The sequence below is a fragment of the Pongo pygmaeus genome, chromosome 13 (assembly GCF_028885625.2).
Source record: "Pongo pygmaeus isolate AG05252 chromosome 13, NHGRI_mPonPyg2-v2.0_pri, whole genome shotgun sequence".
NCBI lineage: Eukaryota > Metazoa > Chordata > Mammalia > Primates > Hominidae > Pongo > Pongo pygmaeus.
Window position 1 is genome coordinate 116,952,797 of NC_072386.2, and position 10,614 is coordinate 116,963,410.

Sequence of the window (10,614 nt, forward strand, 5' to 3'; positions counted from 1 at the left end):
TTCATATCCATCCAGTCCGTTCCCAAGATCTCAATGTTTCTCTTCAGAAAATCTGTCTCTTCCTCCAGCTTAGTGGAGCTGTTTTTAATTCTGTTTCCTTTCTCCTACTGCATCTGTTTTGATCATCTGAGGCATACTTTGCTCCAGACACCCTGATTTCCTGGACAGCTTAATTCTCAGAGAGAGTCCTTCAAGTACGAGCTTCCTTAGCTCTTTTTGTAATTTTTGGGGTTTGCGATGTTACTGAGTTGTTCCTCTGTGAACCTAAGATGACAACACATCTCTTTATAACAGATTCTCTGTTCCTTCTTTACATTAATAAAATATGCTATTTTGACAGTGAAGCCTGGAGTTGAATCTCTACACCCAAGGCCATGATTATTCCAGAGGCAACTGTAGACCATATGGTGGGGTGTGTGATCCCTAAGAACCTGTGGGGAAGCCACATTAATTCCCAGCTCTTCTTAGCCCTGTACCACAAGGCAACATAGAAAGACATGGGGTTTTTGGCAGCCTCCCTCCGCTGTCTACCTCAGCCTCACACTAGCAATACAATGGTGCAGGCTCACACTTGGTATTGTAGGGCATGGAACTTGGGTGCAGTTTAAATTGTACTGAAAAATCATAAAAGTTATAGGTGATCGTTCCTCCTCTTAATGTATCAAAGGTCTGTGTGGCAGGATATCAAAGAGATATCTGCACTCTCACGTTTATTGCACCACTATTCACAATAGTCAAGATTTAGAAGCAATCTAAGTGTCCATCAACAGACACCTGGACAAAGAACATATGGTACATATATGCAACGGAGTACTATTCAGCCATGAAAAAGAATGAGATCCTGTCATTTGTAACAACATGGATGGAACTGGAGGACATAATGAAGTGTTAAGTGAAATAAGCCAGGCCCCTACTCGGGAGGCTGAGGCAGGAGAATGGCGTGAACCCGGGTGGTGGAGCTTGCAGTGAGCTGAGATCATGGCCATTGCACTCCAGCCTGGGCGACAAGAGTGAGACTCCATCTCAAAAAAAAAAAAAAAAAAAAAAAGGGAATAAACGAGGCACAGAAAGACAAACTTCACATGTTCTCACTTATTTGTGGGAGCTAAAAATTAAAACAATTGAACTCACAGAGATAGAGAGTAGGAGGAGGGTTACCAGAGGCTGGGAAGGGTGGTGTAGGGGAAAGGAGGGATAGTTAATGTGTACAAAAATATAGACAACAGGATGATGACAGTCAATACAAATTTATTATACATCTTAAAATAATTAAAGGAGTATAATTGGATTGTTTGTAACACTAAAGTAAGGACAAATTCTTGAGGTGATGGCTACCCCATTTACCCTAATGGGATTATTATGCATTATATGCCTGTATTAAAGTACCTCATGTACCCCATAAATATATATACCTACTATGTACTCATAAAAATTAAAAACTGAAGATAAAGGTCTATGTGGTAGGCTGAATAATGATGTTTCTGTCCAAAGATGTTTATGGCTTAGTCTCTGGAGCCTGTGGCTATGGTAAAGGGATATTGAAGATGTGATGAAATTAAAGATCTTGAGATGGAAAGATTATGCTAGATGACCCCAGTGGGTCCTAAATGTAATCACCAGGGTCCTTCTAAGAGGAGGCAGGAGGCTCAGAGTGAAGTAAAGTTGATATAACAACAGAACAGAGAGAGATGAGAAGATGCTACACTGTTGGCTTTGAAGGAGGAGGAAAGGATCACCAGCAAAGGAAGACGGACGGCTTCTAGATGCTGGAAAAGGCACGGAAATTGATTCTTTCCTAGAGCTTCTGGAGGGAGCGTGACTATGCACCTTGATTTTGATCCAGTGAAATGCTTTTGTACTTCTGACCTCCAGAACAGCAAGATAAGAAGGTTGTGTTTTCTTAAGCCACTAAGTGTGGTAATTTGTTACAACAGCAGTCAGACACTGAAAGAGTCTATATATGGGTAAACTTTCTTTTCCCTATAATCAAGGCATACTGTCTGCAATGCCTGTCCACAGGGGCCCTAAGGCCTACTGGCATCTTCAGAGAACCTGGTGGCCCATGCTGAGGCAGGCACTGTTTTGCCCAGGGTGAGCTGCAGCAGCTCTTAGCCTAAGGCCTCAGGAACCAACTCAACCCACTTGCTAAGGCCTATGCCTGTATAAAAATAGCAGCTTGCCTGTAAAAATATAAAATAAAATAAAAATCTGATGGCCTGGTCCCCTCAAAAGCCTCAGTCCTTGAGTATTAATTTGCTCCCCACGTTCCACTGCTTGTTCACTAGGCACTAGGCCCAATGTGTCAGCTAGGAACACTATCCTGAATGTGCAGACTTAGCCACCCTAACTGGGGCTGCCTTCCCCGAAGGATCCAGCCTGCCCCTTACATTTATGGCTTACAGGGGGTGACCAGAATGGGTGCTTCCCATAGACAGCTGACTCCTGAGAATGGAAGAGGAAGCAGCTGAGCTACCCAGACCCAGCTCCTGCCCTCAAGCTTCCCTACCAAGCACATCACCTCCCACTTCCAAAGGCAGAACCCAGGGAGCAGACAGAGAGGCCAGGGGTGCTACCCAGAGGGACCTCTCTCCTCCTGGAAGGAAACACCAGAAGTGGGGACATGAGTTTCTCCCAGCACACTCATTGAACACTGTACACCAATCAAGCCCAAAGCTCTACAGAATCTATCTCATTGAGGCCCCACAATGACCCTATGGAGATCAAGACTATTCGCATTACCATTGAGTTCTACACTGAAACCCAGAGAAGTGAAGCAATTTGCAACAACTACTAAAATAATTTTGTGCTTCCAATCAACTAATTCAGCAAGCATCTCTGTTCTGCCATGTTCTTAAGTTGATCCCAATGGCCCTTCCTCCAGAAACAAAAGCAAGGCTATGGTTGAGTGCCAGTGAGCACTGGTGGGTAGGAAGGTTAGTTCTTCCTCTGTTTCTCATTTGCCATGGAGCCCCCATTGATCCGCACCTGGTCTTCAATATCATCACCCATGTGAAGCTTTGCAAGGCACAGGGGGCCCAGACATCTCCCACAGGTCAATCCTGGGTAATTCTGGAAAGTCAGCCCCAAACGTTGCAACTGGAAACAAAATTTTGTTTTAGAAAAATAAGTCTGATGTTGTAACTCCCCTACTGAAAACCCCTCTATGGCACCACATTGCTCTTAGGGAAAGTTGCAACTGTTTAAAATGGCCCATGAGGTTCTACCACATCTGGTACCTGTTCACCTTGCTAGTCTCCACCTCCTGATTTCTTTTTTTAATTGAATTTTAAAATGTTTATCAAAGTACATGTATATGGTTTAGAGTCAAATAGCAGCATGAACTTACAACAAAAACAATAGTCTCCACTATATCTTCAGTTTCCTTTCCCACAAGACAGCCACTTTACATGCGTTCACTGGTATCTTCTGCTATTTACCTTTGTACTTCAAAACACTGGTTTATACTGCTAGTTTCACATTTTTAAAGAAAAATCTGTTGGCTTTCTAGTAAAAAAGAAGAGTATTTATTTATCTTACACCACACCACACATATCCCCCTCTTCCCATCCTTCCAACATAGTTACATCACAATTTTTGTTGAGTACTCAATATTTACGTAAGAACTGTATAAATATTGACCATAGCTGAGCCATGTAGTGTACTATTAATATATGCTTTTCTTGTATGATTTTTGTTTATTTCCAGAGTTAATAATTGCTTTGTTTTTATCATTTGCTAGTTTTTACCCCAGTTTTTCCCTTTGCATTTCTGTGGGATCTCATTTCCTGGATCCCATGCTTTTCTCTTTCTTGATTTTCTCCCTCATTTAGCTGTAGGCATATGTCTTCCAGTAGCATCTTGAGAAGGAACACATAAGAGCTAACTTTACCTTTTATCTTGCATATCTGAAAATGTGTTTATTCTACTCTTAGGGACAGTTAAATTATATCTACATGAGCTTCAGTATTCTTTGTTGGAAATAGTTTTTTCTTATAATTTTTAAGTCTTTGTGTCATGTAGCTTCCAGGGTTGCTATTGGGAAGGTATACTGTTCTGGTTCCCAATTCTGTGTATGTAACTTTTTCCTTTCAGGAAATTTCCAGGATCTTCTCTTTATACTTGGTGTTCTGAAATTTCACAACAATATGCCTAAGTGTGGGTCTTTCTTCATTGGGCTAGAGTGTTTCCTTCCTTCCATCCTTCCTTCCTGCCTTCCTGCCTTCCTGCCTTCCTGCCTACCTTTCTTTTTTCCTTTGAGACAGAATCTCACTCTGTCACCCAGGCTGGAGTGCAGTGGCATGATCATGGCTCAATGCAGCCTCAACCTCCTGGGCTCAGGCAAATCCTTCTGCTGCAGCCTCCCAAGTAGCTGGGACCACTGGCACATGCCATCATGCCCAGCTACTTTTTAAATTATTTGTAGAGATGAGGTCTCCCTATGTTGCCCAGGCTGGTCCTAAACTCCTGGGCTCAAGCAGTCCTCTCGCCCCAGCATCCCAAAGTGTTAGGATTATAGGCAGGAGCCACTGTGCCCGGCCTGGAGTGTTACCGTTCAATCCTGAAATTCAAGTCCTTCAATTCTGGGAGATTTTCTTGTATTTTTTTTGATAATGTTCTCCTTTTTGCTTTCCCTTCTCTTTTTCTAGAACACTTATTAGCATCATTCTAGAACTCCTGAATTGATTTATTTCTTCTCTCTTTCTTGGTCTCTGATAGTTGGATGTTGGACCTCCTGGATTGATTCTTTAATTTTGTCATACTTCATACCCTACTTAACAAATTTTCTTAGCTGGGCAACATGGGAGACCCTGTCTCTATAAAAAATACAGAAAAATTAGCCAGGCATGGTGGCACATGCCTGTGGCCCCAGGTACTTGAGAGGCTGAAGTGGGAGGCTCACTTGAGCCCAGGAGGTCCAGGCTACAGTGAGCCATGATTGCACCACTAACACTCCAGCCTGGGTAACAGAGCAAGACCCTATCTCAAAAAAAAAAAAGAAAAAAAAAAATCTATTTTTATTCTAACTTCTGAGTTATCTGAACTTTATCTTCCAACCCTTTTATGTTATCCCAACATTCCCTTAAAAAATATATATGTAACATTTAAATCTTATTTTATGACTGCAATGCCTTCTCGTATCTTTCAGGGGATGTTATTTATGGGTGTTTATTTAAATGTATTGTCTCTTTTTCCTCCTAGTTGCCTTTTTCTATTTTCCTGAATCTTTGGTCTCTGGCTTTCATTATAGAGTTTTCTACAAATATCTGGTGACTCTTGACTGTCTGTCATTCATGTTTAAAAGTGTGGTGTAAGAAGCTGACCAGGGCCGGGCGCAGTGGCTCACGCCTGTAATCTCAATACTTTGGGAGGCCAAGGCAGGTGGATCACCTGAGGTCAGGAGTTCAAGACCAGCCTGGCCAACATGGCAAAACCCTGTCTCTAGTAAAAAATAAAAATAAAAAAATTACCTGGGCATGGTGGCCCTTGCCTGTAGTCCCAGCTATGGTGGAAGCTGAGGCAGAAGAATCACTTGAACCCAGGCCAAGATCACACCACTGCACTCCAGCCTGGGCAGTGGAGGGAGACTTCGTTTCAAAAAAACAAAAAACAGAAACAAACAAACAAAAAAGCAAGCTCTATGCACCTGGGTGGGGCCCAAGGGTGACCAGGCCGAGACTGGAGATTTCATTAGAGGGTTTCAAATCTCAAATCATGATCCCTGTAGACCTTGTCCCCATGCCAGGTGGTTTCCCCAGAAAAGAATTCTCTAGTCTCATGACCTGGAGAGGGAGGGAGACATGGGAACAGCTTGAAGCCCAACTGCCCACATCCCGTAAACAGCGTGGGAAGACAAGGTGGGAATCCCACCCTTTAATTCTTTAATCTGTTTTCCTCCCAGTTTTAGTCTGGGTCTCACTCTTTCCTTTGCGAATGCCCCAAATCCTGAGTCGCCTCCAGTCAGCTTCTCAAAGAGTTGACTTCTTGTCTTCTGCTGTGCTGGGAATAGTTGGCCACCTGGCTAAATGAGGCTTCAACCTGTCCTCTCCTGTCGCTCCCTCTCTCTGCCCTGTGGTCCATGCCTGTGGTCCTAGCTACTCAAGAGGCTGAGGCAGAAGGATTTGCCTGAGCCCAGAAGGTTGAAGCTGCAGTGAGCCATGATCATGCCACTGCACTCCAGCCTGGGTGACAGAGTGAGATTCTGTTTCAAATAGAGAAAGAAGTGCCAGCCTCCCATGTTTGAGCCTTTCCCAGGTCCCCAGGGCCCAGGGGCTGGTTACTTTGCTCCTGGCAGGCTCCCCTTCCTGCAGCCTGAGATGTCGGCTTTCTCTGCTTTGCAAGTCCCTTACCATCATCCATCTACCCTCTAGCTTCCAAAATCTTGTTAAAATCTCCTGTCTGCTTTTGTCTCCTCTCCTGTTCTCTTTATTCTGTGGGTTTATACATTTAAAAATTCCACTAAAGTCCATTTTGGTGAGGTTTCAGGAGTGAGTAGGAAAAACACATCTTCAACCAGCCATCTTATCTAACGTTCCTGACATTTCTCCATGGTTTTCTTTGTGTGAGCAGCATCAGCTTCCTCTCCAGTTCTCAAGCATGCCAGCGTCGTCCTGCCTCTGTGCCTTTGTGTGTGCTGCCTCCCCTCCTGGAACATGCTCCCATCCTTTCACCTGCTCGTCACCTGGCTCACAGTGACTTACCAGACATGTGTCAGCTTAAAAATCACCCCTCAGAGAGGCTCCCCCAATCGCGGGCCTCCTGCCTACCTAAAGCGGTTCTAGTGACTACCTTGTCACACACCAGCGCTGCTGCTCCTGAATCTTCTGTGACGTATTCTTTCCCTCTCAGACTCAGGCGGTTTTCAGAAAGAGACAGAGAAGCCAGGAGGGCTTCCTTCCCGGAGCCCAGAGCGCCCTGCGGGAAACCCCTCGGGCCTGGGCCTAGTTTCACTCACCCTCTGCACCGATGCCTGGCTGCTGCCCTGAGTAGCTGAGCCCGTCCCTGGGATCCCTTCCAACTGCTGGCCAAGAGCGAGAGGTCAGCTGAAACAAGGCCTTCTCTTTGTTCTCCCAGCCTCCCCAGGCATCCTGGATCTTTTTGTTGCACTCTCTTTTTCTCTGTTCCTGTCACTCTCTGTGTGTCTCTCTCTATCTCTGTCTCAGTGTCTCTCTCCCTGGCTCTGTTTTCTCCTCTCCTCCTCCTCCCCACCTGCCTTCTCTTCTCCCATTCTTCTCTTCTTTTCTGTCCACCCACCTCATTTCCCCTTTGTCTGTCTCCATGTTCCTCCCACACCCTCCCTGGCTGTGGGTCTGAGGATCCCTCTCTCTCTCGCTGGCACCCATGCACTCAGAAGGCACCTCCGCCTGCTTCCACCGCCTCTCTTCAGGTGCATGGCTGCCAGGGCCTTCCTGCAGTGAGGCCCAGGTGTAGTGTGGCCCGGTGGCCGGCCGGACTGCCTGCTGTCTCACACCCTTGTGAGGTTACTATTTATCTAGTGCAACCGAAGTTGGCGCACACATCTGGCGCCTGGTACTTAGCGCAATTATTTATGATTTCCACCAAGATTTAAAAGCTCATCGCCGGCCTTGTAATGCAGTAACTGATTGCGCTGCTAATGTAATTAAGAAAAGATTATGATGTCCACGTGGCGTACCAGATGGTGGCATTCATAGTAATCGGCGTGCACAACTGGCAGACAACTGCACAAGGGCAGCCGAGCAGAGGCAGCTGGAGACCAGCATCTTCCTCCAGTCACTCAGGAAGGAGAGGAGGCTGCTGGGAGTGCTGGACAGGGAAGGGTGGGGAGGGGAAGGGGAGGAGGAGAACCCAAGAGGAGAGGAGGGGTCCAGCTCCCCTGATCTGTGGCTCCTAAGTGGGTTCTGTTATTGCACACACACACATGCACTGATAAAGTTTTCTTCATACACATGCACTCAAAGGCACATGCAGACACACACACATACACAGATCTCCATGAATAAGGGACTCTTGCCTTAGTGTATTCAAAAACTTTGATTAAGTGTCTAGTTGTGCTAAGCCCTGAAAATATATCAATAAAACAGTGATTCCCTTCCTTGTGGAGCTCAACAGATTAGAGAAGGAAAACCCATTGATCAAATAACCACAACAATACATGAAAAGTTGAATTGCATTTAATGTTACAGAGAGAGGTGGGTTGTGTTATGAAGGCTTTGTGGGGCATTTGACCAGGTCGGGGAGTTCAGGAAAGTTTCTCTGAGGAAATAACAACTGAGGTGTGATCTGAAGAATGAGTAAGAGCTAACAGGTAATAAGAGAAAGGAAAGGTGTTTCAGCAGAGGGAGGATGTGCAAAGGCCCTGGGGTTAGGGGGGAGAGCACAGCTAATACATGAGTCTAAGAAAAATCCAAGGCAAACTTGAAGAAGAAAAACAAAACTGTATGCCAAGACTTTTAATAAAGCTATGGTAATGAAGGCAGTGTGGTATTGGTACAAGGGTGGACAAACTGACCAATGGAACAGAGGAGAAAGTCTGGAAACAGACCTACACATACATGATTCCTGTATGTATGACAAAGACAACACCATCATACAATGGGAAAGGAGTGATCTTTTCAGTAAATGGTGCTGGGTCCATTGGATATCCATAAGAAAATAAGTGTGTCTTGACCCCTATCTCACATCACACACAAAAATCTATTCCAGATTATTGTAGAACTTTGCAGAGCTAAATGTGAAAGGTAAAACAATCAAGCTTTTTTTTTTTTTTTTTTTTTTTTGAGATGGAGTCTCGCTCTTTCGCCCAGGCTGGAATGCAGCAGCACAATCTCAGCTCACTACAACCTCTGCCTCCTGGGTTCAAGCAATTCTCCTGCCTCAGACTCCCGAGTAACTGGGATTGCAGGCACGTACCACCATACCCAGCTAATTTTTTATATTTTTAATAGAGATGGGGTTTCACCATGTTGGTGAGGCTGGTTTCATACTCCTGAAATCAAGTGATCCACCTGCCTCAGCCTCCCAAAGTGCTGGGATTACAGGCATGAGCCACCGTGCCCGGCCCAGCCAACAATAAAGCTTTTAGAGGAAAACATAGGAGAACAGCTCTATGACCTTGGAGTAAGCAAACGTGTCCTAAACAAGTCACAAAAAGGCTATGTAAGAAAAAAATTTATAAATTGAACATATTAAAATTTAAAAATTCTATTCCTAAAAGATACCAGCAAGAGAGTGAAAAGCTAATGGAAAGAGTGGGAGAAGATGTTTACAACTCATTTAATGAAGAACTTAGATTCATAAGATACATAAAATTTGCTACAACTCAATAAGAAAAAGACAAACCATATTTTTTTAATGGGGGAAAAAACTTTAACAGGCATCTCACAAAAGAAGATATTCAAAAGGCCAATACACATATGATAAGGTGCTTGACTTCATTAGTCATAAGAGAAACGCAAACCAACTAAAATTACAAGATACACTGCTACCCACCACGATAGTTAAAAAGACAAAATATCAAATATTAAAGAGGACATAGAGAACAAGAGCTCTCATGCACTGTAGGTGGGTACTTTGGCAAATTCATTAACTGCTAAAGCTGAATATATGCATACCTGTGGCCCAGCAATTCCACTCCTTGGTATACACCACACTAAATGTTTTATCACGGACATGTACTAAAGTGTCCATAGTTGTACTATCTATAATAGTCAAAAACTCAAAACTACCTAAATGCCCAAAAATAATAGAATGAATAAATTTATCAAAATAGATAAATTGTGGTATATTCACACATTTAAATTATACAAAAATGCAAATAAGCAAATTACAAAAGGGTCTGATATTGTAGAACCTTGGAGAGACTTGGCCTCAAAGATGCCATGTGTAAGGGAAAGTGGGAGTGGCACGTGGAGCTTAAAACAAGGGGGTTGACTGAAGGCTAGTGGATAATGCTATCTACTCCTAGATCTCCCAACCCTATTCCTACACACAGAACACCCAGAACTCCACTGTCTAGCCACCAGGCAAGAGGTCAGAGGGTTCCTCATTGGGGAAGGCCACAGCAAAAAAGACTACCTCATTCTAGCCCTACCTCATTTGGGGTCTTCAGCTCAACTACTCATATACACAGGGCTCCCAGTCAGCTTTTCATTGCCTGCCTCTTAAATATAAAGATAACCAAGATAAAATAGAGAAATCAAGTGTATAAACAGAAAACGTGACCCCAGAGGAAATCAAGATAACATGCAAAGTAGAAGAGTATTTCAAAAGAATCAAATTAGTGTGCTCAGAAAAATTAAAGATGAAAAACTTGTAACTAGACTATACTGTACTGTCTATGAAAAAGGAACTATCAATAAGAAAGGACTCTGAGAAATTAAAAATTGAAGTGCTGAAGTGAAAATTCAATAGAATTAAAAGATAAATTTAAGGGATTTTCCCAGGAGGTAAGATCAAGATAAAGGAGGCAGAAAACAAGAAGAAAATAAGAAACATAAAGGATTTATTTAAGGGTTTCAATAGTTGACTAATTGTAGATCCAGAAAAAATTAATTTTAAAAGGGGGAGTGGAGGAAGAATTAACAAAGATATAATACAAGAAATTTTCTCACAGCTGAAGAATACAAGTCTACAGAA

At 43.5% G+C, this 10,614-nt stretch overlaps 1 long non-coding RNA gene across 1 annotated transcript; it reads right to left on the reverse strand.

Annotated features, from left to right (window-relative positions):
- Positions 1-1,234: 1,234 nt before the first annotated feature.
- Positions 1,235-7,021, reverse strand: LOC129043438 (uncharacterized). The gene is made up of 3 exons (XR_008504466.1): positions 6,953-7,021; positions 3,347-3,504; positions 1,235-3,096 (listed from the first exon to the last, which is right to left on the reverse strand). It is a non-coding gene; the product is annotated as an uncharacterized LOC129043438 (long non-coding RNA).
- Positions 7,022-10,614: the final 3,593 nt, after the last annotated feature.